Source organism: Pithys albifrons, chromosome 7 (genome assembly GCF_047495875.1).
Source record: "Pithys albifrons albifrons isolate INPA30051 chromosome 7, PitAlb_v1, whole genome shotgun sequence".
Taxonomy (NCBI): domain Eukaryota; kingdom Metazoa; phylum Chordata; class Aves; order Passeriformes; family Thamnophilidae; genus Pithys; species Pithys albifrons.
In genome coordinates, this window is record NC_092464.1 from 13,403,750 (window position 1) to 13,426,179 (window position 22,430).

Here is a 22,430-nt window from a genome sequence, read left to right on the forward strand (position 1 = left end):
ACATACTATCAGGTTTCTATCTGTCATACACAAAGAAAAGTACATCAAGTACAGCAGTGTCTTGAGATAGTGATGTAAATGTATCACCTGATTTAACTTCACTAAAGTGAGTGGAGATAAACTCCAGATTAATTTTGTTCTTTGACTCTCTAGCATTATGACAGTTAAGAATGAAGCCAAACTGCCTGAATTAGAGGGGTTCTTTTAGTTCCTGTCATTATTAGTGTGTGGTAACATCATATAAGAACCTCACATGCCTCCTTAGATTTGATTCATTGGTCAGCTTCATGTTCTGCCTGGAGTTTCTGAGCAGAAAGTGAACAGAAATCTAATGACAAGCGCCTGTTGTCATTTTAATGCCACCTAAGTCTCTGGGCTTAATTCCAATTTCTTATACTCTTTTAGAATCACATCTTAGCTGGGACAAAACATAAATATCTGAAAATTAAATAAACATAGTGTTGAATCCATACTCCTATGTGGATGATTGCATTTGTAACATTTCATAATTCTTACTCTTAAAAATCATCCAATGTAAAGAAATTATGGCTAAGGCACAGAGAGTAAGTGACCTATTCAGTAACAGTATTTTAACCCTACAAACATGAGAAGAGACAAAAATTGTCCTTCCTAGTACAGCTCTGAACCCCTGACCCAGAACAGCGTAATGCACTATTTTGGCAGATCAGTCACACAGCACATTGTAACTTCACACAGAGCACAGTGGTGGACTTCATCATTTGCTTACCTGCAAGCCACTCACAGCAGTGGTCAAAGGTTACCAGCAAGCTGATTAAAAATGTGCCTGCTAGACATCTTTCAATATGTCACAACATGTCATTTTGTGCTATGCACTTCAGAATGAAGTAGCTTTCTGCTTTTAAGACATTGTCATTTGCTCTGTCGGTTTGCTTTAGACTCCAGAAGTACCCAGCTCTTTTTCATAGCAGCTACCTAAAACTTGACAATTATGGAAGCATAAAAAAAAACCAGCTCTATCTTTTTGTCTACCTATAAGAGTAGTCATTCTGTGGGAATGAAAAATATTTCTGACCTTTTAAAAATTGTTTAATCAAATGTACTAGAAGTGAAGTACAAACATAAATGATACAATATTTTATTTCTCCTACTACACAGTAACACACTGCACACTTTCTAAGTACATAATAGAAGGGAAATAAGAGAATGTGACTATGGCTGTTCAGTCTCAGCTGGAGGTGTCAGGCTAGATTTTGTGTCATTTGTTCATTTTATATAAAGTGTTTCTTCCAGATCTAATTTATTAGTGTGAATTTTGCAGTATTATGGAGAAAGTTCTGATTTTTTTGAACTGCATTCCTATTCTTACAGTTTAGTCTAAGACTTTTTTTTTCCCTTACAATATAGAATATTATTTTTGCCTTTCTTGCATTCCTTTTTCAAAGACCTGATGCTAGGAAAACCTCCTCTATAGCACTGGAAATTAAGATGTCCTTTTGGAGGTAGTTATGCCACATCATTAATGTGCCACACTTTTGTCAGATAAAAGAATTCCTATTGAAATCAGTAGGACCTGAAGCCATTGAAAAGAGAATTCATCTATAGAAGCCTACCAAACAGATTTTAAGCAGAATGCATATTTCCCCTCCACAAAGAAATAGGAGGGAGACACCCACAAAATCATTAACCCATTAACTGAGGTCTGACATGAAGATTTACAGACCGGTGCATTAATTCACTTTCCTGCTGGCAAAATGTTTTTAGGGCTGAGTTTCTGGTTTGCTTATTTATTTGTTTGGTTTTTCAATGACTTGGCCTCCTAAGTTCATGCACATACAGTAGCTCTATATTGCATTTTTGGAGATGATAAAGGAAAAATTCTCTCCCTGCCCCTAACTCCCCATGCCATTAGTTAACAAAAGAGGTAGTTAACTGCTACCAACTCCTTTTTGATTGTTTTGGGTGGGGGCAGACTGGGGGAAGGTGTGGTGGGGAATGGGTTTGCACTGTCTTTTTTTTGTTCTTGGGGACATCACACATCTCTGGCTGTGTGTGCTGCTGTGGCAGAGATGCCATTTCTCCTGCTCCTTCCTGCTACTGTGGAGTAAACTAGTTTTTTTCCTGCCACTGCTGTTGCTCCTGGTTTGGCATCTGGGGCCCCGGTCACTGCCCTGGTTTCACCATAGCCTACAGTGTCGTGGCTGCCTGCCCCACCACAGCAGCGACCCAAGAGAGAGGAAGAGGAGTCACATCTGCTTTCTGGGGAACTATCATTATCCCTTCACGCTCAGGTTTTCCTTCTTCATTTGGGACAAGGGACAAAGAGAGCACCATTCATCTCTGCCTTGCTGGGAAAAAACTGAGGATTCACCTCGCAGCTAGCAAGGTGTGACACTGACACTGTCCATAAATATAACTGTTCCAGGAGAAACCTACCGTTTTGGGGGTTGTCCTCTTTTGCTTTTACTTTTGGTGCTGGGGGAGTAGTTTGCTCTGGTCTGTTTACAGTTATATCTATATCTACATATATATGTATATATATAGTAGTTAAGAACAGTTATCTTTTTTATATTCATTTTCTAATTAAAGTTCCTTTTCTGAAATTTAATAAAGCCTAATGTGATTATTGTGGAGGAATCCTCTCCACTGCTTTTTGGTAAACATTTTGGTTTTCCCCCTCTACTATATTAGAATGGAGAGAGATGACTGCATAAGTCATGTACCAGGGATACATTCAGGAAGGCACTTAAAGCCAGAACTACAAAAGGACTTGGGTACTCAACTGTTTGACTTTCAAAATCCAGCTCAGATACCATCTGAGTAGTAAATGTAGTAAAAGCACCTCTCTTTTCACAAGGGAGGTGTTTTGGATGAAGTGGTTAGAGCCAACAGATTTGATGTAACCATTCATCCCAAACACAAATGAGCACAATGGAATTATTCTTGTAATGGGATAAAATTCACCAGTACAGTTTAACCAGAAATTAGTTTTATGTCATTGACATTGGTGTGAAACAGTATATGACTAATGAAATAAATGACACAAAACTAATGAAAGAGCATGGTAAATTAATATGCAGACCTTTCTATTCCTATAAGCAGCTAAAAAATATCTCTAATGGCTTTCACTTGTGATTATCTACAGCCAGTACTTTTTAAAGAATCATTGATCATATTCAAGGGACTGAGAACTGAACTCCACTACTGCCTACAGAAGTCTGCCTTTCCTCCTACCACACTGACAAATTGAACATGCCAGCTGCCAATTATGCTAATTTTTAGTGGTAATCTCCTGTTCTGTTAATTACTGAACTGGTTTTTTTGTTAATATTCTCACTTCATCCTATAACAATAGTATTTTCATGTTCTTTGTCTTTGTCCTTATTTATTTCACATGAAGAACCTGAAAATTAAACCTATTTTTCTATTTTTTCCCCAGCATATAATGTTGTGAGATAATATTCAAACACCAATATAATCTTTATTTCTCCATATTACTTTAGCATTTGAAGGGGTTGGAAGGATAAAATGGCCTTCACAGGGAGCTTCATTGCACTCAACCTGACAGCAAATTAGTGAAGTCACATAACAGTGTCAGTAACACAAGACATAACACTAATATATCTCCATAGAGTATGATTTTTACCACCATTTAGACAATAGAATTACATTATAATGTATGAAATCTTCATGTATTACCCTGTGTTTTTCAGGCAGCTTTTTCACATTTCCTTGAAAACCTTAGTAGATGTCCTTGGAATACTAGAATTTAGAGTATATTAAACTATCTGACTGGCACTGAATAAATTTCAATGAAACATTTGTGACCTTGAAATGATGAGCTTTGTGGAAGCTTTCTTGTGCTGAATTTATACAAGAAATGTTAATAGGAACTGAAGAAACAAAGAGAAATTAATCATGAAAGAAACCTTTTATTTGCAGAGCTTTGCAACAAGTACTTTTACATAGACCCTGTTCTTAGTCAGAAGGGTAATTTCTCCTAAGAAAGCCCATCTGGAAAGTTTTGTTGGTGTATTTTTGTTGTTTTTTTTTCCTTGAATACTGCATGAATTATTGCATTTTCTGCCTTTCTTGTGGTATTTCAATATTTCCAAATCCAGCCTGTGCCAAAAGAAAGAATTACAGAGAGTTGCAAAACCAAACCAGAAAGTCAGCTGTTTTCTTTTTGACATTAATATAGTAAGGTCTTGGTCTTGGTCAAGTGTTTTGGTGAAAGAATTCAAGAGAGTTTCTTCTTTCAGTCATCATGGCTCCAATTTACTGAGACACAATCCTGACATATACCTGAACATAATAATAATTATTCCAGTTCTCTCCTGCCTCTCTTTGCAAGACTATCAGATCTACCAAGTATTCCATAGTCATCTCACTGGACTCTATTACTTTTTCATAAATCCCCTCTTAGTTTCAGACCTGTTACTGCTAATCCAGACGATAAGTAATGTAGTTCATGAGATATCTGTAGTAAGATTAGAAATGTGCAATACTTAGAGTAATGACTTTAGTGTGAAATGCTGACATCTGCCAACATAATGCAGACCCCCTCATTACGATGTGTAGTGCAGTTAACAATCAAAAGTTGCAAACAAAAGTAAAAAATTATTATACAGTAGTTTCTAAGTAACACAAAAACAATATCCTTGGAATGAGTTGAAATCTTGATCCAAGAATGTTTTATGTAAATATCCCTGTGAAATTTTCCATGCTTTTCTGAAAATCAGAGAATCATAGAGTCATAGAATGTTAAGGTGTCGGAATCTAGTTCCAATCCTGCTTCCCATATGCAGGAACAGTGGACTATGTTGCTCAAGGCCTTATCCAGCCTGGCTTTGAACACTGCCAGGATTGGGGCATCCCAGAAAACCTGTTCCAGTGTCCAACCACCCTCAGTAAAAAATTTCTTCCTACTATCTCACCTACGTCAGTTGCTCTGCCTCCATCCACCAACGCTGCAGTGCCATCAGAGAAAGTCACCAAATAAGTCAGGCATGAATTCCCTTTTGTAAAGCCATATTGGCTGTTACCAATGACCTCTTTGTTTTCCATGTGCACAGTTTCCAGGAGAATTTGTTCCATGATCTTGATTGGCACAGAGGGGAGACTGACTGGTCTGTAGTTGCCCTCCTCTTCTGCTTTCCACTTTTTTTTTAAAAAAATAATCAAATTATTTGAGCTTAATTAAAAACACTCTGCACCAGAAGTATTTACATGATTTAATTAGAGCACAATACCACATCACCAGTCATTAATGCAGGTACCACACAGCAAAACAATTCCCAACAAAATTGAGAGAAATGATTTTTATAATTTTTTCAATTTTTCTGAATTTTTTTCTATATTTCTTCTTCCTTTCAGTGATAAGGATACTCAAAAAGCAAATAATGATTCTACCCAACCTTCTTCAGTGCATAACCCACCTTGTACAAATACTTTATCTCCATTTTTGTCAGTGCAACAGCTGATCTCACACATACAAGTGAGACAAACAACAGATCTCACAGCAGACAAGTGAGAGAATGTAAGTCCTGAACATAAGAAGCCCTGCTTATGAAGTCCATTTTTGGAAAAGACTGGCAGAGTGAGCCAAAAAGCACAAAGTGTTGAACTGTTAGCAGGAATAAACCTCAGATTCTTTTAGCTGACCATGAACAGATAAGAGGAAAGAATAGAGATCCACTTTCTGAGAAGAAAGAGGAAACTACATCCGCTAGAGTGGCCTGACCTCTGTGTTTTCCTGCAGTATCAAAGAACAGGAATGTAAGCCCACAACTTCTAATTTTGCACTCTTACTGAAGGTGCACTACCAATAAGGGTATGATAACAGTGGAAAACAAGTTATTACCTAAAGATCCCTTTCAGCGTCTTTGCCACAGAGGGATTGAGAAGATATTCAAGGGAAAGCATTCACCTTATTTTTGACACTCTTTGTATCTTAAGGCTTTGTTCTCTTCCAGGCATATGGAATTTCACATTTTTTAACAATTTTCCAAAATATTAGTGCTTCAATATTTTGGATGCTCTGGGCTTTCTTTTCTGTTCTGTTTGTCTCTAAGGAATGCAGTTGTCTTATGCAGAAATAGCAAAGCTGCTTCTGAAATTGAAAACTTGCTGCACAAGTCAGCGCAGCACTTCTTATAACTTAATTCATATTCAAGTGTGTATCTTGTTTATGCATTTATAAATTTGTGATTCCTTTTATACTGAAATAATGATAAAATAAACCAAGCCTGGGAATTCTATGCAGTGTTCTTACTCAGATTGCAAATGAAGCTATTCTGTGTCCTCTGCTACTCCTAAAATCAGCAGGAAATTTGTATAATTTTCATAAATTAACTGTAATTTCTTAGAAACCACACATATAGAGCCCTATTCCTGATACATAGAGTCCTATTCCTGAAGATACAAACAAGTGTAGAGAATTCCACTCTAATGATCAGACATAAAAATTATCAAGATTCTTAAGATCCTATCATCTTCAGGCCAGACATATTTAGACACCTGCTTGTTTGAGAGAGTCCAATGAATCTTTCTGAAAGGGCTGAAGCACCTCATATGATGAATACAATTCAAGGAAGTTTAGGCAGACCTTACAGAACTGCAGAAGGATATAGCTACTACAATGTTTAGCCTAAATCTTAGATTTCTAAAACCATTAAAATTCCTACTTGAAACCTACAATTCCTATTTTTGACCTAAGTTAAAAACACATTGTATAAAAGTGTAAACAGTAGTTTAAGAATACCTAGACTGACATTCATAGATGCTGATATAAACTGAACTATAATCACTATGCTAGAAAAGAGATATTATCTAGATTTCTAAATTATATAGTTTTAAATGTGAATTTTGCACCAAAACCCCCCAATTCTACTTGGACCTACACTGTTCTTTTCTGAAAATGAAAGGATAAGTGTCAGTATTTTTCTAAAATGTATTTCCAAGCAAATTGGTATTTTACCATAACACTATTTTGCTTCCTTTCTGCTAAGTTGTTTGTTTATTTGTTTGTTTGTTTTTGGTTGGGTTTTGGTTTGTTTGGTTTTGGTTTGGTTTTTTTTGGCTTTTATTTTTTTTTTTTAGTACAGGTACAATGACAGTCATAACAGATGTAAGGCTCAGAAAAACACATAAATAGGCAGAATCACTAAATACTAGTTTTGCGGTAGATATATCAGTGGTTGAATGAGCAATTCATTAGGGTTTTGTTGTTGTCGCAGTTGGTTGGTTGTTTTCTTAGGGGGAGTAGTTTGAGTCTGATCACATCAACACATTCTTAATCAAAACTAAGCTTCTACCCTATGGGACTGTGCTGAGAATGATTATAGTTTATGGATGGGTACTTTCCACTCAGTGAATCATAGATCGGAGAAAGATAGGCTGGGAAAAAAAAGGAGAAAAAACAAACAATACCAAGGGAAAAAAGAGAAAAAAATCACACACTGCACGGTGATTACCAAAAGATATTCTGTCTTACTTTAATATGTCTAGGAATGAAAAGAAAATAAAAAGTTGTTATCATTAAAACTTCAAATTGCCTTAACATCTGTCAAAAAACTGTAAAAATGCTAAATAATGCTCAAAAGCATACAAGACAGAGATGAGATAAACCTTTAAAAAGCTAGTCTGCAACTCCCCTTCCCCCAGGAACCAAATTGCATCTCTTGAGGAATGCCTTCCAAATGTAATGCTGATTCTTACCTGGAAGGGTGCCATTTACATACTCTGCCATATTTAAGGGCAAAACACATTTCAAAAGGAGATGTTCAGTGCCACCAGAAAAGGGGAGGTTCTGGCAAACAAATTTCCTACAAATGGGTATGCTGGAAAAGATGTTATATCAGGAGCTGATAGAGGGAACACAATATTGGTGCTTGATATTTAGCAAGCAGAGCAAATTACCAGCAAGTCACCAGTTTGGGGTACCATTCAACTATTACTGAGTAGCTGGGCGAAACACTCAATTTGAACTTCTTTTGTGTAATCATTTCTGCTTAAGTTTCTGCCAGGGTGAGTTTTGCATGAATTAAATTTTCTCAAGGGAACATTTGCATATCCCTTGTCTTTCAGTCAGGGCTACCAGTAGTTTTGGGCAAATAAATCCATAATTAGAAGTCTCCTCTAACCTACGTAAAGAAGACATAAACAGTTTTTTCATGCCCAAGAGGCTGATGAAGGGCTTTCCTAATACTGTGGGGTATTTTGAAAGGCAGCACAGAAGGACTGAATACAGTTAATGTTGGTGCAAATGCCCCTCATGTTAAAGTAACAAGTGATAAAAACTGAAACAATAGTCACTAACAGCAGTTTCAGTGGGATATAATGTTTTTTCATGATGTAAAACTGACTTATTTTGTGCCTTGCCACAATAGCTGTTTCCTGGCAGAAGTACAGATAGCAAAGGAATTTTTTTGCATGATCTGCCCCAAAGACAATTCTTTTTAGAAAAAAATCATAATTCACTATCCAGTTCTCAGCTGGACTCGCTGGCATGGCTGTAGCATACAGCAATTAGATAACCTGAAGTACCAGGAGACAACAGATACTTGAAGACACTCTAAGAAACTTCTCATTTTCTTCATGGAAACAAGTCAACCTTGGAGTACTCTTTTGGGAGCTGCCATTTTAGAGTCTGTGGCTTTCACTGGAATTTTGCTTGCTCTGAATTTCCCTGGAAAAAAAGCATTCAAGTTCTGTAGAGTGCAGATTTTAGTGACACCATATGACAATATTATCTGATAATAATATTTTCCAAGTACAGAAATATTATTCTTAACTTCTTTGATTTCAGTAGTTGTGATATATGCAAAAGAGAACAAAATCAGTAGTGGAGTGAGCATTGTTGTATGAAACACCTAATGCAATGTTAGCAGAACTCAGTGAAAGAAGATATCATGCATTTTTAATCTAGTACTACACCATTAAATGCAAATGTATTTTCTGTTACCACAGCAGATGTCATTTTACATTTCAGTTCAGAATCAGCATACAGCCAAGGGGGTCACTGTACTCTCACACTCTAATAGAAATTTGAGATTTGTTCTGACTCATTTTATTTTTTATTCTGAAGTAAGCTATTCAAGTAGTGAATATGTAGTCACTGGATACTAGAAAAATCTTAATAGTACTAAGAACTCTATGGAAGAGACATAGGTGACTCTATACCCATATATACATATGTATGGGTAATATAAGGTGATGTAAGGCTGGCTGAGAAGCGATGTTCATAGTGTTCATGGTTTAGTAGAATATATAACAGTCTGTTACACTGCACTTTCTTGCATGCATTCTAAGCTTTTAACACTGTAATCTTTATAAAAAAAAACAAATCAAGCCAAAAAAACCCACTACTTGATAATTCTAATTAGTCTAAATAATTAAAGTTATTAGGGGGGAAAAAAACCCTACACCAACAACACTTAAAGGCATAGTTCTCAATTAATTTATGCAGAAGCTATATTTTGGTAAATTTTCCACATATCTTTTCTCTTTCTGCAATGGTAATGTCCTCTTCTTCCTTTAATTAACAAATGTTCTCTTGAAATAATACATATTTTTTTATTGCCCTGTCTGCAATTTTTTGACTTAATTATTTCTGTCTTATGGCATTTACAGATAGAAAGTACATATTGGCCTTTGCTACTGATCAGCTTTTTCATGTATAAACTAGGGAATATATTGTTCATATTTCTGCCAGAAATTCTACAGTCTGATTTTATGTATTTCAGGCTGAACTCTAAAATCCTAAATGTATTAAGATCTGGCAAAGTCCACATAAACTTACTCAAAATCTTGCTGCCCTAAGGACGGGCTAAGGCTTTGGCACCCCCTGGGATAACATGTAAAGATATAGCACTATGAGAAAAATAGCCAATTTTTATAGCATTCCAGAGTTGTGAATGTGTTTGAATTGGTGTAAATGTGACTGAGGCACGTAACTTCAGTGAAATACAACATATTAGGAATGTCACATCAAGGAGGAGGCTTGGTGATATTTACAGTTAAATAAAGCCAGCTGTGTTTTTCATACATAGAAAAGAAAAATAATTTTCAAGTTTGCTTTTGCTTCTTAAAAGCCTGCCAAATGTCAAAAGCTTTGGAACAAGCACTGAAAATTTCATAGATCTTTAAATGAAAGCCATCTAAGAAGGCATGTAGGCAAGGCTGCTGCTTTTTCTGCTCCGTTTTACAAAAGAATGGGAGGTGGGACTCTTCTAGAAGACCAGTTTTGCAGGAGATGAATGTTGTATCTAATATTTTCTCTTATCCTTAACATGAATGACTTCCTTTTGACCATGTCACAGGTGTTGTAGAAGAATATTTCCTATAGGAGAATATTTCCTCCTGAGGAATCTGAAGATGAACTGTAATACTAAAATGAATGCTTTCAGTTCTGGCTTCTTTTTGAATCAAAAAGAAAGTCAATATTTGAGCAATTCTAAAGATTTTCCCCAGACTGGTGAAAGTTTCATCCCAGACTACGGTGAAAGAGTATAAGAGAAAGAGATTTTTTAGCACACCTAATCCAATAAATTTTCACAGTGGAAGGTCTGGTGTGCAATGAAATGCAATTTTCTGTTAGCCAATTTAGATCTCCAATCTTTGCATTATTTGAACTATTTGCAGTCACAGATCTGCTACTGTGTAGAGAAGCATATTGATCATGCTTTGATGATATGAAAGTGAGGCATGGAGCAGCTCAGAAACAAGTTTTCAGATGTTGGGGTTCCCAAAATACACTGAAGAGCTTCAAGATTTTGAAAAGGGTACTCAGACAGAAATATTGACAGGGTTGTGCTTTTTGGATTCTTGATGTCTTTGTGCCTATAGCAAACCCACACTGTATACAACAGTCCTTCTCTATTGCATTCCTCACTTTAAGAACTCACAAAGTGTCTGGGTACAGTAGTAGTTGGGATGTGTTAGTTTGCAAAGTCAATATATCTCCTGTCAGAATTTAAGCATAATCTAGGTTAGCTGCTTTTGAAATTTCAGAACTCTGTATCTTCTGGTCAGTTATGTATAACTCCATTGACTGCTATATTTACCAGTTTTTCCTGGTATTTCAATCTATTCCATTTTTATGGAAGAACATTGAACATCATGTAGTTCTGGTAAAACTGTATATAGTCCCAGGAGCAATGAATATACAAGGTTTCTGGTTTTCTTTTTCCTGAGTGACTGCAAATAAACATTTATCAGAAGCTGTTTGTTTTTACCAGAATTTTATATAATCCATTTGTAATTTGGGAAATAAAATATTTTCTCACATCTCTCATAGAAATTAGCTTGACACTCAAGGAAATAAAATCATTTAGATAATTGGAAGCCTCTAAGTAACCAATTATTTGAAGATGTCTTTGTGGCCTAAGGAGAACAAATAAGAAAGTACTCCCTATGTGAATATCCAATGCACAGTCTCCACAAATGTTTCACATGCAGACAGTATTATGGATGCATCACTTGCAGTTACTTGTATTACATTAAACCATTTCACATCTGACGATGACATGGTGAACCAGTGTGCGCTTCTGCAATTCCAGAAGCAGAATGCAGAGCATATGGGTTCACCTAGGTGGGCCTAGATTTGGGCTCTGGAGTTTAGACTAGGCCAAAGCTGTCAGCTGACTTGAGCTGGGCTGAGCTAACAGCTGACCTCTTCTAGCCAGTAATTTTGTATTCCATACCACATTATGACATCATCTCCAGGGAAGTAGGAACCAGTGTGGGAGTGGTTAAGGCAGTCACTTCTCAGCCCTCCTCTTGGGAGGATGCACGATGCTGTCCCAGGGGGGATGGAGAGGACCAGGCCCACCACTGGCTCACAGGGTATCTCAGGAAAGTAAAATGTGTTCTTCTGGGTCTCTCCTTTCTGCTTGAGTTTGTCTCCCTGGGGAATAAGTATTTTCTTAAGTAATGTGTAGTTAAGACAGTAGAATTTGTGTGTTCGTTAAGAAGTTGAGGTGGGGAACTTGTTGTTGCAGACTTGTGTGAGTGTATATTTGTACTCTCTTCTAATTGTCTCTTCCTTTCTGTGAAAAATATATGTAGATTTAGTATAAATGCAGTTTGAAGTGTTTTTTTCTTTCCCCTCTCTTTTCCTCCCTTTCGCTGGTGTTAGGAGGGAGGCTTTTCTCTCTGTGCTTGGGGGGGTTGGCAGTTGCTTATCTCAAACCAAGAGAATATCTGAAACACCTCTGAAAATCCCTTCCACATTTTGAGTCCTGTTGTGACATTCAGCTGAATTCTGAATTACACTACTCTCCAAAATGTTTTTGGGATGCAAGATACCATCAAATTCCCTGCTCTACTGGCCTCCACTGGCATAACAAAGTCAAAATTATATTTTTCTAATTATATCTCTTTTCAAGTTGTCTCAATCTCACATAAAAAGGTGCAAAGAAGTGGAAAAACATCCAATGACCACTCATTGAATACTTTTGGTTAGAGAGTAATGATGGTTGCTAACCACTTATTATGTAGGCTGTGCCTCAGTGAAAACCATAAATTGTACTTTTCTGAGAACATCCAGCCCTAAATTACACAAATAGTTACTCTTATATGGTCTGCCAACAGTCAAGCACTAAGGTCAGTAAAATACTTACATTCCTTTTTGTGTGCTTTTATGCTTTTCTCAGTGATTGATCTTTCTTTCTTCCCTGGCAAATCTCTTGTCTTGAGGTGATCAACAGTAACAACAACAAAAGCATTATAATCATCCTGCAAAGGCAGGATTTTAGCTTCCTGCTGCAGGGTAGTGCCAATTGTCAGCATCTTGTTTGGTTTGTTTAGCTGGCTTTTATTCTTCTCTGACATTTAGAGATTATGTGTTTTCCTTTTCCTCCTCCTCATTGCTGGAGCCATCTGTGGGCCTTTACACAGACACATCCATTAGGAATATCAGATAGACAAAGCTAATGTGCGCTGGAGTAAAATGACAAGCTCCTTTTCTTAATTAATGTCATCACTGCTGCCTGAGTAAGGACTGCAAGCTTCTGAAGTAGTTTGGGAATGAATTGTTCTTATTTTCCATAAGCATTTTTCTCCTACATTTAGACTGTTCTATAAATTAAACCTTGAAGAGTCCTAGGATGTGATCCCCTGAAACCACATCTCTACTTGTGAATTAAGCACTGTCTGGGGCCAGTCTTGGGTGCTGGACCTTCACAGTCTGCACTGTGTGACTGTCAGGAGCATCCTGCTGGAATGTCAGTCTGTGGTGTTAGTGTTCCACCAAACCATCCCCAAGGCCTCCCTTCTTAGGACTTTGTATGGGCCCTTTGTGAGCAGTAAACAGTTTCCATGAGATTCCTCACTTCTGAAGGCTCTGACCATTCAGTTGAGGGATGTGTTTCATTCATGTTGTGTCCTGGGCTTTCTGTCCATGCAAGCTATAATCCAAGATAATTTCAACCTAGACACTGAAAACTAACCCCAGTATAAACTCCAAACCCAGCTGGAACAGGTATCCAGAGCTGTGACCTGGGAATATTTCACAGCTGCAAATGATCTAGATGTAACTGAAAGAGGGAATATGGGCACTGAACACATGGGCCCCCCACATATTGGCAACAAAACCAAAATGTTAAAACACTTATGCAGATAGCAGATAAGGGAAAGTGGTTAAAGTCTGCCCCTATCCCACCTTTATAAGGCAGTATTGTCAGCATGAAAAAATGAAGTTGCCCACACCATCAGATTGCTGTATCTCATCATTAACAACTACCATTTCTATCAGAGTAGTAGAATACTTTTTCACATTCAAATTTTCCTGTACTAAATTTTTCCTACTCCTACCTCCTACTTCCTTATCATTTCAGCCAAGATAAAACTTAAAATAGCATCCTTATAATTTCCTTTCATTCTTTGTTTCTTGCATACAAAGTTTGCTTTCCTCATGTGTCTTCTGTTGGATCTTAAAGAAAAATTATTTGGAATGTACATATGATCAGGTCTCTTAATCAGCTATCAGAGAGGAAACCAAGTTTTGTAACATTTTGACTTGCATTTAACTTTTTGCTCCCAGATGGTTTCCATGTTTACCTTAGTCCTAAGGCCATTACTTATAGATTTTTTCACTTAATTCTTTTCCCACATTAGTCTATAAATGCTAGTATTGTATTCTAAATATTCCAAATTATTTTAAACTTTCAGAAGGTCTGAACATTTTACTTCAGACACAGATAGCTTTCTAAATCTCTGTTCCCTTGCATAACCTTTCATTATTAGAACACCAGACTTTAAGTAATTTGGTCATTGAATTTCATTTTACTTTGTGAAGATTTCTATGCTTTCTTATGCTGGATAAGACATTCATTTACAATATTTAGCTTAAAATCTCTTTTATATCTATTTATTGGTCATTAAAAAATAATATTTGGTAGCATCTGAGTGAATGGTCTATAAAAACACATTAAACAAAATTCTGAGATTATTGTTTGGACCGCATTAGCTCATGGAAATGTCAGCCATAAATCAAAGAAAAATTTTCTAGGGACTCAGATTTTAGAATTCTATTTTATTAGTGGAAGATATAAGTTGTAATGATTTGTTTAGAGTCTGCTAAAAAGAGAATGAAAATATTTCAGTTTTAATTATATCAAACATATAATTTATCTCAGTTCAAAATTAGTCCACATCACCGTAAAAATAGCATTAAGGTGTCCTATATCCTTAGTAATATCTCTCTGCTGAGATCTCTCACTAACCAGTGTGCTTCATTGCATGCTATGATCCCTGTCTTCTGGCTCAGATGCTGAAGTGTATGATGATTAAAACACAGCAGGAATGCCTATTCCTCATTAAAGACATTAGTGCAAATCATCCGAACTACAAGGCTTTGTTATGGTTCAGAAGATATTAGAGATACATCCATGCTAGGAAACTAGTGTTGAAAGAAGCTATATGACAGACATTTACTTTGGAATTTCTACATGATTGCCATGGAGAGAAAAATCTTTTGTTATGCTCTGAAACTCGTTTTAAATTCTGAAGGAAACATATATATATATATATATATATATATATATATATATATATATAAAATTTATAATATATAATATATATATAATATATATAATTATATATATATATATATATAATTTTTGAAATAAATATATATGTGTGTATGTATACATTCAGAGTATGTAAATATATGCTTTATAAATGGATTGAGAATCTGTGAACAAGTCACTGTTAACCTTCTTTTGATAAGATAAAATAGACTGAACTCTTCACGTAGCTTTATGTTGATTTTATATCCTTTAATCATCACTGTGGATTTTTTCTGAACTGTTTCTTATTTGTCAACACCTTTCTTGAAGCACATATACCAATTCTAGGCATACAATTACTGAATCATCAACATTATCATGACTCATATAGTACTGCTACTGTTAGTATTCTCTCGTTTTCATGTGCAAGAACATCAAACTGAGTATGGCAGTCTTAGCAGGTGACTGGTCACTCATCTTCATCAGATCCTTCTCTGTATGTATCTGATCTGTTCAAATTGGACTACTTCCAAATCACTTCTGGGCACAGTTCAGGTGCTGAGAAAGGGCAAGAGGACATTTTAAATAGGCTTCTCTCCTCTGGAAAAATATATTGAAGAGTAGGAGTCTTTCATTTTATGTACAGAGACAATTGTCTATCCAGACACCTGAGTCCTTTTCAGAGTAGCTGCTTCCTCGGAACTGTAACATCTTATATTGTCCTTGTTTCTAGATGCCTGATTTTGTCAATATTAAAACACACTGTTTTCTGTGGTGATGCTGTTTTTCAGTCCAAGTTGCCGAGCATCACTAGATAAGTAAGCTGTTTCTATATTCACCTAACATTCTTCCAACTTTCTGCCATTTGCAGAGTTTACTGGAGATCATTTGAAGCTTTCTAGATCATTGACAAAATAGTACAGGATGGAGAAAACCATTCTGTGAGAATTTTTCAGAAACATCCATTCACTGATGATTAGTCATTTGCAACTTGATGTAGAGTTCCCTTAATTAACAGTTTTTAATCCATTTAACGTGTTGATAGCACATTGTTCAAGTTCTTTAATCAAAAGGGCATGTGATGTGTAATAAAAAATCTAATCATATTACATGACCACTGTTATCTTCATCAGCCAAATATTTAATCTCATCAAAAAAGATATTAATTTGTTTTGACATGATTCATTTTCCTGAACCTATGTTGATTGGCATCAATTATATTTTATTTAATTCTTAAGATATTTAAGTTCCATAAATCAAGATCTGTATCAGCCATTCTAATACTACTCACTAAAAAACCCTCTTTCTACTCCTTTTTGGTAATTGAGTCATGAAAGAATGGAATGTAAACAAAGGTAGTGATTGATATAAAAAAGAATAAGAAAACAGGACATGCTTGTTTCTTTACAAACACTGTAACTGTGAGCAGCCACCCAAAATCAGCATTTCCCTAGATTTAAGGTTCAAAATAATAACTTCATCATTATGACTAATAATGACTATGAATGTATTTCATTGAAATGAAGTTTAAAGTGTAGAGCAAAACCAGAACTTGTGGCAATGTGGAAGGTCCTTATTCAAAAAGCCTCATTGCATTCAAACTATTATTCAAGTGACCTTATAATTTATTATCAACTAAGTAGCAAGTAATTTATATTTAACTACAATTTTTGTTTACATTTACATTTTAATTTTAGAAAAATAAATATGTAGTTTTATTTTTTCCTGAACATACTTTAATATATAATCACAAAATAATATATTACTTGCTGGAAATTATTTTTTACTCAAATATGCCAATCTGGAAAGAAAATGAATTTTTCCTGTGGAAGAGATTTCCTGACATTTTGCAGGAATTCGATTTTTTCAATAGATACCAGCTGTTCCGTTTCATAATTAGGCCTAGTTAAATTTCATTTTTATTTCATGAAAGACTGGACAAATATAAAATTCCATTACTTTAGGCAAAGAATTGGATAAAATAATAATGGATATCGAATTCCAATATAACCACAACTTTACAGATGATCACATATTGACCTGGCATGACAAAGGATCATAGAGACAATGTAATTAATGGTGAAGAAAATGTTAGAGCTATGTGCTGGTTTTGGCTGGAATAGAGTAAATTTTCTTCACAGTAGCTGGTATAGTGCTATGGTTTGGATTTGTGACAAAAATGGAGTTGGTAACAGAGGGATGTTTTAGTTATTGCTGAGCAGGGCTTATGCACTGTCAAGGCCTTTTATTTCTCTCACCCCACCAGTGAGGAGGTTGTGGGGGGCACAAGCAGTTGGGAACAGACACAGCTGGGACAGCTAATCCCACCTATCTGAAGAGGTATCCCAAGCCATGTCACCATGCTCAGCATAGAAAACTGGGGGAAGAAGGAATGGGGGGATTTTCAGAATGATGGCGTATGTCTTCCCAAGTCACTGTCATATGTGATGAAGCCCTGTTGTCCTGGGCATGGCTGAACACTTGCCTGCCTGTGGGAAATAATAGCAAATGAATCCCTTGGTTTGCTTTGTTTTGCTTGTGTGCACTGGTTTTGCTTCACCTGTTAAACTGTTTTTATCTCAGCCCACGAATTTTCTCACTTTTGCTCTTCCAATTCTCTCCCCCATCCTACTGGTTTGAGGGAGTGAACAGCTGCATGGGACCGAGCAGTTGGCTGGAGTTAAACTATGGCAAGCTGATGAAAAAAAACATGGTCAAATGTCAAATTCAGTATTTTACACACTGTGTTCTCATTTAGTACTTTTATGAAATGTAGAATTTGATTAATGAAAGTCTTCTCTTTAAATTTGGACTTGTCATTATGCTTCAGGATTTCACATCTGAACTGTAAAATGAGATTCCCTAGACCTGATTCACAAATCTTTCAAGTGTTATTGAAGAATACATATCATTTCCAAACATATTCTAGCTTTAAATGGAAGTTTAGTTATTATACATTAATAAAACAGAAGAGATTTATCTGATCTTTTCTACTATTTACATTGCTTCCTGAAAAGCCTGCTTTCAAAGATGTAAAGAAAACAAGACTGTATCCTGCCAAAGTATCCAGATATGTACAGTGTCAGTACTCAAATCATGATGATTCAACTCACAAAGTCTTCTGTTCAAATCCCTTCAAAATACCCACACCTTTGAATCTCAAAGGATTAGAATTTAGTGCATTCAGCTTTCAAAATTTAGAGCAGTAGTTACCTAATAAAAGTCCCCTGCCGTTGATGTAAATCCTTCCATAGACTTCAAAGGATTTTGGAGTAAGTCCTAACATTACAGATGGTGGATAATTCTCAGTAAATGGCACATCAGACACAAGTGGACATTTTCTCCCTGCGGGAAACATCAATAAGGCCATTCAAACCTAAAATTGCTAATGCTATAATGATTTCTGAATACTTGATTGTGATTATTTTTATGACATCAAAAGGAAATCTTGTCAAATCATGTTGACTTACACCTTTTAACCATATTTGATAAGAGACACATTCCCCTATTATCCATAGCATAACAGGAGGTGGCTCTATTAGCCCTTTAAATAATATAAGATAGACAAAGAATACCAACTTCTGCTGGTGCTTTGGGATCATCATATAAAGGCTGTGAGGCCACCTTTGAGAAACACTGAAGCTCACTAGCAAGCCCTGATCCTGGAAACAACTTTTTGGTGACTTGTCTCCATGTTCATGCTCTGAGTAGCCAGTTAAATGATCAGGGATAATAAATTCTTGATTCTGTAAGAAAGCTGTGAATCATTCAACTTCAGCAACAGTAATCACTGATTATCTAGAGGGAGGATAAAGGGGTGTGACCAAAATCAAAGCAAGGTAAAGGTTTTAATATAACAGAAGCAATGTTTTTTAATTCAAGCTTGCCTCAACTGATTTACTTACTGCATCTCAAAAATAGACAGTATGAGGGAAATGACAAAAGAGATGATTAAGAGTGTTTCTTACAATATACACACTTGTGTCCTTGAATGGGACTTCTCTGAAAGGGTTATGAATTGAAAGATGATTATATTAGGTGTTTAGAGGCGTATTTCCCAGGTAGCCTATGGAGATAGACAGAGATTCCCTTAGTACGTGGCCTGAATCTAGACAAAGTGAAATCCTTCCAAAATTATAAGCGGATAGTGATAAACCAGCATAGTCTGACATGAAAGTTTGAGATTTGGTAGCATTACTTTTTCTGTCTTTTAACATAGAAAGGTGAGAGTAACAAGCTTCAATACTTTCCCGCCAAAAAGCACGGGACATGTACCATACTTATCATATTGATCTTTTCCAGGCAGTTATAGGGCAGAAAGAAAGCAGGATTCTAAAGTGTGTTTGACGTGTCCGAGTTAGTAAATACTGGTTTAGAACTGCTTTCATTACTCTTCATACAAAATGGTGTTTTGCAACTTAAAGATTCTACAGACAAAAGATTGCCAAGTTGATTACAGAAAGATATTAAATTGCTGTGTATTTTGCAATAATTTTCAAGTGATTGAAAACTGCTACATTTTCTCTCTATAGACAGGGATCCAAGAAGAGTAGTTTCAAATGCAATGAACTTTGAACCATTTACCTTCAGCGTGTACTAAATGTTAACATATTCCTGTGCTAGGAATAGTACCAGAAGCATAATTTTATTAGGAGTTCTCCAGACTCATGCTACATTTAGAAACAGAAAACAAGCCTTAAGTGAGATTCATGTCTTTTTAAGTAGAACAGAAGTCTTAACAGGTAGGGAAATAAGTCTGTGTCTCAGGAAACAGTCCTCTCAGTTCTGTCCATCAAGTGATGTGTTATCATATGACACATTTATGACAAAGAAACTGTATTCAAAAGGAACTCAATTTCAATTTCTTAGAAGTGATTAGAAATAGGGAGAGTATTAAACTGGATATTCACTGACAGAGTAAAAGCTTAAGGGTTTACTTCAAAGATTAATATATTATTAATGTTTTTGTTTACAGGCAGATATATACATATCTTAACTTGAAAGAAGAGAGAGTTTCAGGAATGGAATTTTATAAGTAAGGTGATGTGTGACCTTGGAAACTCAGAAAAGTTTTTATGCAAAGGCTACTAGGTTCATTTGTGATGCTTGCAAGTATTCTCACTGGACATTTTGTATGATTTTCAGTAATAAAAATAATTCAAATGTTTGTGAGAAACAAACGGTCACATAGAGTCAAACTCAACAATCAAAAGTAATTTTGTTGTGCTGTCCACCAGAGAGCAATGGGACCTTTTCTATGTGATGTGTGTTTTTCTGTTGTTTTTACAGAGGCAATAGAGCACTTCCCAAATATCCATGTCATCACAATTCCTGGTTGGTATGTATTTGATCTAGCTAAAACTAATTCTGACAGACATATAAGGTATAAATTCTAGATTAGTACTGCAGAATGTAATTGCAAACACTTTAGCATATAAACCTCTTATTCTAGAGGAATATTTAAAACTTGGATTTCTTTGCCATATCTGAATCTGTAAAATGTACAAATAGCTGTTATCAATTTTTCAAATCACTGAGAAATATTTAGTAAAATTTTGGAGGGTTTTTACAACAAACTTTGGCTATGTTGAAATAACATCTTTTTAACATTGTTCAATTCCTGGGTTGGCATCACGGCCTAGAGTTGGTACAAAATCTCTTGTCTAATACCTGTGTTTTAAAATGCCATGTTAGTAATTCAATCTGCTTTAGTATAATTTTAGAAGGAAAATAATTCATTTTTCTACTACTATGTTCTGACATACAGTTATCTTTTTTTTCCACACAACTCGTCCTCCTTTATGTTCTCTACAATTTCACTCATATTGTAACTCACATTGGAGGACTTATTTGCCAAAGTTGCTTGAGAAACATTGGATAGCAGCTCATATGCCAGAAAGATACTGGAATAGTCAGCAATGAAAGTCAGGACAGTGGTAAAATATTTTAATTTTATTGTATTTTTCTTTCTTTTCAGAATTTGCATTTCTCACAACTGTGATGGACGTGATATACCATATAGCAGTGAATGAATTTGCATGATAAAAGTGTCTGGAATAATCATAGAATGATTAAATATAAACAAAGTTTTTGCTGATACACCTAATTTTTAGTTAATCTTGCAAATGAAACATCACCATCATAAGTTTTACAATAGGCTTCACTGTCCTTTGGTCTTGGCTCGTCTGTTGGGAATCGAGGAAGATACTACTGATACTATGGATTAATAAAGACAACACTGTGAACAATGAACTGAGATTATGCAAAACACCTCTGAAAGTCCATCAGACAACAATACAGTATTTTCATCTTATCTGAAATTTGATTGTTCTAAATTGTTTGGATTAATGAAAATGTGTGTTATCTTTAAAATGAAGCATACTGCAAAAATAATATGCAAGATAAAAACCTCTTTAATATAATTGTGATTCAAACAAAAACCAATCCAACTTAGATTGCACAGTAATTCAAAATATATTCCCATATATCACTGCACTGAACAGTCTGGTTGTTTTACTGCTTCTTATCTTTCAGTAGGACCACTGCTATGTATTTTCATGCAAGCTGTTCCAGTTACTAAATTAAAAGAACCTGAGATAATAATCCTAATGAGACTGTTTTACTGTGAGATTCTAAACCAACTTTTGAAAAATGAACAGCGTTAATTTTCTGCTGGAAAGTGAAGGACCAGCAGACTGTGTTAAAATCTACTGACATCTGCCAGGTAATCAATTCTCAGACATGCAAATAATATCCCTTCTTACCAGAGCATCTGTCTTCATCTCAGGAATAACCTTGTTGGCTAAAAAATGTGCCATGGGTCAGCAAGAGGAAAAATAAAGAGGTACTGGGACAAGTAAAATTTTTTTAAAAAAATTATTTTTAAAAGCTGCACAGGATTTTAATTTCATTTAAGATTTCCTTGTAAACTCCTAATTTTTTAGTGTAAGATTATCACACTTAGATTTATCTTAAAAATCTTTAGCTCAGTCTGTGAGGCACAGGCCTAATTGTATGAAATAGGTTCAAAGAACACTCTAAGCTCAAAATACCCATTTAACCGTAGTCACTCTATTTATCATCACTATTCTCTTAATCACTATCATCATCATCATTCTCTCTAGCTGTATGGATTTATCCATTGATAAAATCTGTTTTGAGTGTCAGATATTACTCCCTTCATCAGAGTCAGTTTCAGTCTCATTACAAACAGTCTCAAACTCACTCAAATGTGAGACTTCTCTTACCACAGGACCTGGAAGCAAGGAGAGATATTAACTGTTCCAAGAGGGAAGTATTTTCTTGTTGACTAAGCTTTCTGGAGATCAAGGCACCAGAAAGTTTGTGCAATGACATTTACAGTTTGTGTTGGCTGTGCTCCATGTAGAATCCTCTAGAGAAAAAATTCAAAACTCTATAAAGCTCAGATTTTTGAGGTAT